Genomic DNA, 10349 nt, shown 5'->3' with positions numbered 1-10349 from the left:
CGCGCATATGCAGAAGTACTAAATTGCGCTTTGCGCACGCACACAAGTGCCAAATTGTCCCGCGCACCTGTGCAGATACGGCGCTTCAGGTCACAGGCTTTTCATGTTGCGAACGGGCCTCCGGAACGGATCCTGTTTGCAACCAGAGGTACCACTGTATATTGTTGGACTCTGACTCCCATCAAGCTCAGTTGTCAGGAATGATGAGAGCCGGAGTCCACCACCTGGGGGGCTGCAGTTTCCCCTCCCCTGTTCTGGGGAATGGGATGCTTTTAATGTCTTGGTTAAGGATTCTTGTGCCTGATGTCTGACTGGTTTCAGCTGATTCCTGTCAACCCCAATTCTTTTAAAGTTTGGAATGATTAAAAAAAATAAATCAGCAAGTTTTGAGATTGTATGAAAAGCAAGTTGCTTACTTTCCAAACTGGAAAATAAAAGTTAAATCTGATCATGTGAAAATCTTCCAGTAATAATTCCAAATGCAACATTTACTTCAAATCCCACCATTAAAAATGAGGTAACGAGAGATAACATGGGCTTTGAAAACCTTTTTACAGGCAAATGGACATATAATAAGAGTTCTGTTTCTCTTTTGTATAAACAGTTGGGCTCCTGTGTTTGAGCCAAAGAGCCAATTAATATTAAAAGAGGGAAGGAAGACATAGGCATCAATCCTGACATAGGCACAGGACCTTCAGTGTCTTTTAAATATGCCTTTTAAACTGCTTATGAATGCAATCCTATACACGCTTCTATAATAATATAAAATGATTGTTAATTGAGCACATATATTATTTCTTACAGTATTATTTCTTACGTTATTTCTATACCTTTGCCTCCAAGAAGCACAGTGTGGTCTACATGGCTTTCACAATAGCCCTGTGAGGTGGGCTAGGCTGAGAGGCAGCGACTGGCCCAGAGTTACCCAGTGCACTTCATGGCTGGGGGGGGGGGGGCTGAGCTTGATCTCCCAGGTACCGAGTAGCCCAAGGTTCAAACCACTGCATCCCTCTGGCTCCACAGACCACTTGACAGCATGAGCCATTGAAGTGGTGGTGTGCAGGTTGAAAGCAGAACAAAATGCAGAAACAGCAAGCTCCAGGCATAAAAAAATCAGTTCGACAGACTTTAAAAACAATTAAGCAATTCCATCAGATATAAAACTGATCTTTCATAAATGACCAAGACACACCTCAGGGAAAGGCTTCTTAGCCAAAAATGTCTTCGGGCACTTTAAACATCTTTGCACCGGGCACCTCTTTGATTTTGGCTGCTAACTTATTCCAGAAAGCTGGGGCTGCAACGCTAACAGCCTGGTTTCTAGCACAACCATCTTCATTAAAATAAGAGATAAAAATCAACAAAACTTTAAAAACAGAACTACAACACTAAATTATATGTGTGGGCTGGCTTGGCGAAACAAAAGTTTTCAGCAAGCACCTAAAACAATGAAATTAGGGTGCCTTTTGGCCTCCCCCCCCCTTCCAGGCTGAGTGGACATAGAATGTACCGAGAAAATCTGCAGGATTGTTTTGCCTGATGCTGACCCTATCTATACACAGATCAGAAGGAAACAGTCTATTATGCTCAAGAGCTACGAAATCCCAGCTCTCCCCCTATTCAGTGAGTGAGTGTCAGACCGTGGGAAATGTTGTTGTTGTTTAGTCGTTTAGTCGTGTCCGACACTTCGTGACCCCCTGGACCGGAGCACGCCAGGCACTCCTGTCTTCCACTGCCTCCCACAGTTTGGTCAAACTCATGCTGGTAGCTTCGAGAACACTATCCAACCATCTCGTCCTCTGTTGACCCCTTCTCCTTGTGCCCTCCATCTTTCCCAACATCAGGGTCTTTTCCAGGGAGTCTTCTCTTTTCATGAGGTGACCAAAGTATTGGAGTCTCAGCTTCAGGATCTGTCCTTCCAGTGAGCACTCAGGGCTGATTTCCTTCAGAATGGAGAGGTTTGATCTTCCATGGGACTCTCAAGAGTCTCCTCCAGCACCAATTCAAAAGCATCAATTCTTCGGCGATCAGCCTTCTTGATGATCCAGCTCTCACTACTGGGAAAACCATGGCTTTAACTATACGGACCTTTGTTGGCAAGGTGATGTCTCTGCTTTTTAAGATGCTGTCTAGGTTTGTCATTGCTTTTCTCCCAAGAAGCAGGCGTCTCTTAATTTCGTGGCTGCTGTCACCATCTGCAGTGATCATGGAGCCCAAGAAAGTAAAATCTCTCACTGCCTCCATTTCTTCCCCTTCTATTTGCCAGGAAGTGATGGGACCAGTGGCCATGATCTTTGTTTTTTTGATGTTGAGCTTCAGACCATATTTTGCGCTCTCCTCTTTCACCCTCATTAAAAGGTTCTTTAATTCCTCCTCACTTTCTGCCATCAATGTTGTGTCATCTGCATATCTGAGGTTGTTAATATTTCTTCCAGCAATCTTAATTCCGGCTAGGGATTCATCCAGCCCAGCCTTTTGCATGATGAATTCTGCATATAAGTTAAATAAGCAGGGAGACAATATACAGCCTTGTCGTACTCCTTTCCCAATTTTGAACCAATCAGTTGTTCCATATCCAGTTCTAACTGTAGCTTCTTGTCCCACATAGAGATTTCTCAGGAGACAGATGAGGTGATCAGGCACTCCCATTTCTTTAAGAACTTGCCATAGTTTGCTGTGGTCGACACAGTCAAAGGCTTTTGCATAGTCAATGAAGCAGAAGTAGATGTCTTTCTGGAACTCTCTTTCTCCATAATCCAGCGCATGTTGGCAATTTGGTCTCTGGTTCCTCTGCCTCTTCTAAATCCAGCTTGCACTTCTGGGAGTTCTCGGTCCACATACTGCTGGAGCCTTCCTTGTAGAATTTTAAGCATAACCTTGCTAGCGTGTGAAATGAGTGCAATTGTGCGGTAGTTGGAGCATTCTTTGGCACTGCCCTTCTTTGGGATTGGGATGTAGATTGATCTTCTCCAATCCTCTGGCCACTGCTGAGTTTTCCATACTTGCTGGCATATTGAGTGTAGCAACTTAACAGCATCATCTTTTAAAATTTTAAATAGTTCAGCTGGAATATCATCACTTCCATTTGCCTTGTTATTTGCAGTGCTTTCTAAGGCCCATTTGACTTCACTCTCCAGGATGTCTGGCTCAAGGTTAGCAACCACACTACCTGGGGTGTACGAGACATCCATATCTTTCTGGTATAATTCCTCTGTGTATTATTGCCACCTCTTCTTGATGTCTTCTGCTTCTGTTAGGTCCTTACCACTTTTGTCCTTTATTATGGTAATCTTTGTACGAAATATTCCTTTCATATCTCCAATTTTCTTGAACAGATCTCTGGTTCTTCCCATTCTGTTGTTTTCCTTTATTTCTTTGCATTGCTCATTTAAGAGGGCCTTCTTGTCTCTCCTTGCTATTTTTTGGAAATCTACATTCAATTTCCTGTATCTTTCACTATCTCCCTCGCATTTTCTTGCCTTCTCTCCCCCGCTATTTGTAAGGCCTCGTTGGACAGCCACTTTGCTTTCTTGCATTTCCCTTTTCATTGGGATGGTTTTCGTTGCTGCCTCCTGTATAATGTTGCGAGCCTCCATCCATAGTTCTTCAGGCACTCTGTCCACCAAATCTAAATCCTTAAACCTGTTCCTCACTTCCACTGTGTATTCATAAGGGATTTGATTTAGATTGTATCTTACTGGCCCAGTGGTTTTTCCTACTTTCTTCAGTTTAAGCTTGAATTTTGCTACAAGAAGCTGATGATCTGAGCCACAGTCAGCTCCAGGTCTTGTTTTTGCTGACTGTGTAGAGCTTCTCCATCTTTGGCTGCAGAGAATATAATCAATCTGATTTCGATGCTGCCCATCTGGTGATGTCCATGTGTAGAGTCATCTCTTGTGTTGTTGGAAAAGTGTGTTTGTGATGACCAGCTTGTTCTCTTGGCAGAACTCTATTAGCCTTTGCCCTGCTTCGTTTTGAACTCCAAGGCCAAACTTGCCATTTGTTCCTTTTATCTCTTGATTTCCTACCTTAGCATTCCAATCCCCTATGATGAAAATAACATCCTTCTTTGGTGTCACTTCTATAAGGTGTTGTAAGTCTTCACAGAATTGGTCAATTTCAGTTTCTTCAGCACCAGTAGCTGGTGCATAAACTTGGATTACTGTGATGTTAAAAGGTCTGCCTTGGATTCATATCGAGATCATTCTATCATTTTTGAGATTGCATCCCAGTACAGCTCTTGCCACTCTTTTGTTGACTATGTTGTACTTGTCCTCCGCTCTTCCTCAGTAGCATGTTGGACGCCTTCCGACCTGAGGGGCTCATCTTCCAGCGTCATAACTTTTATATGCCTGTTGTCTTTGTCCATGCAGTTTTCTTGGCAGGGATACTGGAGTGGCTTGCCGGTTCCTGCTCCAGGTGGATCACGTTTGGTCAAAACTCTCCACTATGACCTGTTCATCTTGGGTGCCCTGCTTGGCATAGCTCATAGCTTCTCCGAGTTATTCAAGCCCCTTTGCCACGGCAAGGCAGTGATCCATGAAGGGGGTGGGAAATGTTAGTTGCAGATAAAATTTCATCACACTGGGTGGAGCTTCTAATACTTTTGACAAATTACAGTCCTTTCCGTTCAAGCAATTTTTTGTGGAAATGATTTCCATCTTTAATTTTTGTTGAATCAGCAAAGGCTTTTAGTAGAGAGCTGGCGAGGCTTTGTTCTTTATTTCTTTAGAGGGAGAGTCATTTATGAAACTTGAATGTATTGTTTTGTACATTGACTGTTTTCTTTTCCTGCCTATATTTTACAATTTAATTATGGGTGCTTATTTTAATGTTTTTATGAAATTGTTTTAATGTCCATTTTAATTATATGTGCTTTTTATAATTGGTTTTATACTCATCAACTGCTTAGAAGCTACCTTAGCAATTAAGTGGCATATAAAAAACGATAACCACCACAACGTATCTGCCTCTTTTGCTCATTTATATCTTTCCATTATCTCCACTTTTGGTAATTGGTTCATTATTACTTTACTTTACGTTTTTTACTTTTGTTTAGATATTTTAAAAAATATGAAATTGTTCAAAAATAAAGTTTTTATATTATATTTTTATATATTAAAAATAATTATTTTACTTTGACAAATTACAATCCATGGGTAATCCTTAACTCAACAAAGTTTTTTAAAAAAAAAAATCAGTAGGCATTTATTAAATTTATCTGATTTTGTCTCTTTTGTAACTTTACTGTACGTCACTTAGGAACCATGATGCTAAACAGTATATAAATTGTTCAAAGAAACAAGCTACACTCAGAGTAGACCCACTGATGTTAATAGACCTAAGTTAGTCACGCCCATTATTTTTAATGGGTCTACTCTGAATAGAATTAACATTGGATACAACCCAGTTGCAATTAAGTTTATCCGTTTCTTTTTCAGATACTGAAGGACGTGCCACTTCAGCAAGAATGAATTGAACAAAATGACTACTAGTTTTTCAATAGAAATGCAATCTTGACAAATATGTGGCTAAATAATCATAATCATAATTTATTACTTATACCCCGCCCATCTGTCTAGGTTTCCCCAGCCACTCTGGGCAGCTTCCAACAAGAGATTAAATAGGGCTATTAGTCATAATGGGGAAACAGAGCCTCTCTATGCGGTGGGATTAGACCACTATATTTATTTGGGCCATGGCTCCTTGGCAGAGCGCATGCTTTGTGTGCAGAAGGTCCCAGCTTCAGGGAGGGCTGGGGATTTCTCCTGTTTGAAACCCTGGAGCAACATCTGCTGCCAGCCAGTGTAGGTGATGCTGAGCAACATGGAGAACTGATGTGAGGCAGCATCAGGCGGCTTCCCTGTTGGTTTGATTTTAAACCTTTGCTGCAAGCGCGTTCTGTTTCGATGCAGAAAGGTGGTAAAGATATTATTTTAACACCACTTAAATCCAAAGAAAATCCCATTAAAATCAATGACACAAAATTAGTTGAAACTGCTGTAATAAGTAGTAGTAGTGATAATAATAATAATTATAATAATAATAATATCACAACAATTATGAGGTAATGGCTGTGAAGCGTGGTTTGTTTCCTGGTTCTTGTTTTGTACTGTTTCGCCCACCTTTTTTCTTTTTTTCCTTATTATTACTGATTTATTTCATGTTATTTATAGATAGATCACTTGATTGCAGGGAAAAATCTTAAAGTCTTTTACAAAACAGATAAAAGCAACGGACGGCTTTCTGGCCAGAGCTGCACCTGACGGACTTCCGGCTGCTCCGGCAGTGGGCGGGGCTTGGAGGGAGGCGGGGGGAGGAAGCCTCAACCGACGCCGGTGGAAGCGCCGGCCTGGTTGCCCCGGCAACGCAGCTGCTGTTTTCGCCGCGGCTGCACCTGAGCCTCCGCGCCTGCGCAGTTCCTCTGCCCTCGACGTCACCCCGGCCCCCTCCCTCCTCTCCCCTCCCTCCCTCCCCGTCAGGGGGCAGCGCTTGCCCCTCCCTCGGCCTCCCTCCCCCCCTCAGGACCGGAGTGGGGCGGGGGGAGCAGCGGCGGCGGCGGCGGCGGGTGAGTATGAGAAGCCCCCCCCCGACCCCTCATCGCGTTCTTCCCAGCATGCACCGCCTTGTGGGACTGACTCAACCCGCCCCTCCTTCCACACCTTCAGTTGGTGGGGGGTCTTGACGCCCCCTCCCCCATTTGCGTCAGAAGAGGTGGAGAAAAGGGACCCCTCTTCACTGGGGGGCAGAAGAAGGTCCCCAGCGAGGTGAGCAGCTTCTCCTCCAGAACTCCTCCTGCTATGGGGCACCTCCCTCCCCTCCATTGATCAAGGTGGGTGCAGGTGGCACCCTGGGGGGCTGCCAGGGCACACGAAGGAAGGTGCCTCCTGGCGCCTGCCCTGCCCCTGTTTGCTTACCTGCTTTTATGCCCATCACTTGGTCAGCTTGATCAGGGCACCCTCTTGGCTTCCCACAGACCCCACCTTGTGTCCCAGGGCATTGTGGGAAATTCAGAAGCACGTCTGGGAGCAGCTCCCCCTTTCCGCTGGCAGCACCCATGGATGGGAACACTTTCTGGCGCCTCTTCTCCCGTGGGTCAGAGCTCATTTGCCCCTCTCCCTCCACCATATGGAAAGGGTCTAAGGGGGGACGGGGGCAGGAGGTAAGAATCCGGCCGCATGTTCTAGCCTCCCCATTTCCTGGGAAATAATGGGCATCCTCATACCCAGGTGAGACGTCCACTGCCCCTCCCCACTGTGGGGTTGGAGAGGACAGTTCTCCCTCAGTTCAAGTGGGGAGTGGGTATTCGTCCAAGTGGGAGAAAGACTCCCGGAACACATTCATGTTTCAACCAACCACCTCACCTTGGTATTCTTGCTCATACCAGAGAGGGCCAGAGGCAGGACCATTTCCTCTCCGTGTAAGTTTGGTGTGAGTATTCCTGCAAAAAGGAACTTTGGGGGAGAAAGTACCCATTCACTTAAATATCCCATCTTACCTGGCGAAATAGAAATCATAACACTTGTATCTCTTTAGTTAGTGCAAGTGGAGAGTAGATTCTCCTCCAAAAAGAAATGGGAAAATAAAAAAGACGCTCACATACCTATGTAAACCCTGAATTGATTGCTTGGGAGTGTCCCCTTTCGTAGAATTTAGGAGAGAACGTGCATGCAATGGGCCTCCCCAGGAACCCGAAAGAGTTATTGCAAAGAAGATTAATGTAGAGGCAGCCCATATTTGGGCTAAAATGGGACACACTTCATTTGGGCATTGGTTTCCCCAGCAAACAAACAAATAAATAGGTTTTATAGAAGTGGATCCTCCTCCAGGAGGGATACTGGGAAAAGACACACACACACACACACACACACACACAGTGGCGTAGCGTGGGTTGTCAGCACCCGGGGCAAGGCAAGTAATTTGCGCCCCCTAACCCTAACCCCCAGATGTTGCGCCCGGTGCGGCCGCCCCCCCTGCACCCCCCACGCTACGCCACTGGGCCAGGATTGGTGTTACATGCCCAAACCGTCTTACTCCTCCGACGGTGGGTCAGAGCAGAGCCCACGTGGCCAGGATCCACGCATCACCCCCTCCTCCTCTGTGCTTTGGCCTCATTCTCCGTTAAAGGCTGGCGGCCTTCCTTGCCTCCTGCGGGAGGGAGTTCCGGAGTTTTCGCTCTACACTGCAGGAAGAAGCACGTTCTTTTCTCTGCCCTCCCTCTTTCAACGCACTCTGTGCATTTACTGCATAAGCCAGGGTTTCGTTTTTATTTTAGGTCCAATTGCTTTGTTCGGCTACAATCTCTATTAATAAATGGGGCTCGTTCCTCAGTCTGAATGGGGTTTATTGGCATACCTCTTTTTTCTCTCCCGAAAACGGCGCCTGACACAATTCAGACCACCCACGAACTACCACCTACGTGGCTTTGGAGAGGAAGGGGGCAGGTCCCTTTGCTCCCCCTCTGGGGGGGCGCCCCCATGCACGAGCTGAGCAGGACCCCCTGCACCCTCCCATGCAGCCCCGGGACCCCCCCTTCTCCCCAGGGCACCCTAAGACTGAAGGGACGAGACTCAGTCACCGCATCCCAGAATGCAGCCTCTCTCCTCTGGCAGGAAGGGACGCGCGGGGGAGCTTTGGTTCTGGAGGACCTGATCCCCCCCCCCCCGCTCTTTTGTTGCCTGTCCTCTCTAGGAACCCAGCTCTGTTCCGTTTAACCCTTGGCAAGCCGATTGCACCCAGCTCACGCCTCTCTCCCTTTCCAAACAGGAGCCCGGCAGGAGCCGTGTGCGTTGCGCACCCCCAGAGAGGGTTTAATGGGGGGGCTCTTGGCAGTCGTGCTGAGCTTCTCCCTCCCTTGGAAACAGAAACAGGAGGAGCAGCTTGGGGGGGGGAGGGCGTTGAAAGCTCTGCAGGAAGCAGGAAAGCCAATCGCAGAATACGAGAATCCTCCACGATTTGCGAGCATACCCAGAGCGCGCCTGCACCCGCGCCCATCCTCCTCCTCCTCTTAGTCCAGAGGATCGCGAGGAGAGGAGGAGGAAGGCAGGCAGGTGGGCGCGCGCTAGGGCGCAAGGCTGGCGGTGGCGGCGGGGAGCCCGGCGGAGGAAGGAACTTGTCCCTTCCCTCTGGACTCGCGCCCCCCCCAGATGTTGCGCCCGGTGCGGCCGGCACCCCTGGCACCCCCCACGCTACGCCACTGCACACACACACACACACACTCCAAATGTATTGGACTGAAGACACACTGGAATCTTCATAGGGAACAGGGATTTGTTATCATTCTGGCTTATGGATGAGGTGCCTTGAGGGCCAAGAGAGCCCCCAAAGAAGCCTGCTGGAGTTGTCTTTCTAAGGAGGATCAAAACACCCCATCCTGACAGATGAGGAAAGAGAACCCGCATATGGGACAGACAGAGATACCACCATACTTTAACCTGCTTCACTTTGTTTCATCCCTGCCCTCGTATTCTTTTCTACCCCACTCTAGATTTAAATCAAGATTGTGGAGCTGGTGGGAAGAGAAGAGAAAGATCTGAGCATTTTCTTCCCTATAGAGCTGTGGTAGGGTATCTGTGGTATTCCAGATGTTACTGGACTCCCAACTTCCAGCAGCCCCAGCCAGCATGGCCAATGGCTAGGGATGATGGGAGTTGTAGTCCAGCGACATTTGGAGGGGCACAGGTTATTCATCCCTGCTATAGAAAAAAGCAAGCCCATGGTCTTTCGGTATATTTTTGGGGGGTGGGAGAAATACCCAGAAGCTTTTGCACAAGTGTGGGATCAGGGTATGCCTTGTGTTTTCCATCTCTATGTAAGGGGGATGGGTGCAAGTTTTCCCTAAACCGGTTAAAGAGTTATATTGTGGGTGAGAACAAGGCAGCCTCCCCTCAAAAATTAGCTCTGGGCATGATCTCAAAGGGGAGGGGTTCAAAGCATCCTATCCTTGTAAATGAATAGGACAGCTGGCTTATATAGCGGGGGTGGGTAACCTGTGGTCTTCTGGATGTTCTTGGACTACAGCTCCCATAATCCCTGACCATTGGCTGTGCAGATGGGGGTTGCTGGGGACTGGCAACCCAGCAACCTCTCAAAGGCTACTGGTTCCCCATCCCTGCCATATAGCAAAGAGGTGAAGACAGTTGGAAAAAATGAGGCTGCTCACTGCCCCTCCCATTAGTGAGAGAGAGAAATCAGGGCACTCCTTTTTAAAAAAGGAGGGACAGTGGGGTTCATGTACAGTTAAAAAGGCATCAAGGTCTCTCTCTCTCTCTCCCCCCCCCCCGCTCCCCAAGTCAGGGAACTGATTCTGCCTTTTCCGTGCCTTGGGCACCTCAGCCTTATGGGCTGCC

This window comes from Podarcis raffonei, chromosome 16 (assembly GCF_027172205.1).
Source record: "Podarcis raffonei isolate rPodRaf1 chromosome 16, rPodRaf1.pri, whole genome shotgun sequence".
NCBI classification, from domain to species: domain Eukaryota; kingdom Metazoa; phylum Chordata; class Lepidosauria; order Squamata; family Lacertidae; genus Podarcis; species Podarcis raffonei.
Note: the sequence above shows the minus strand (reverse complement) of the source record.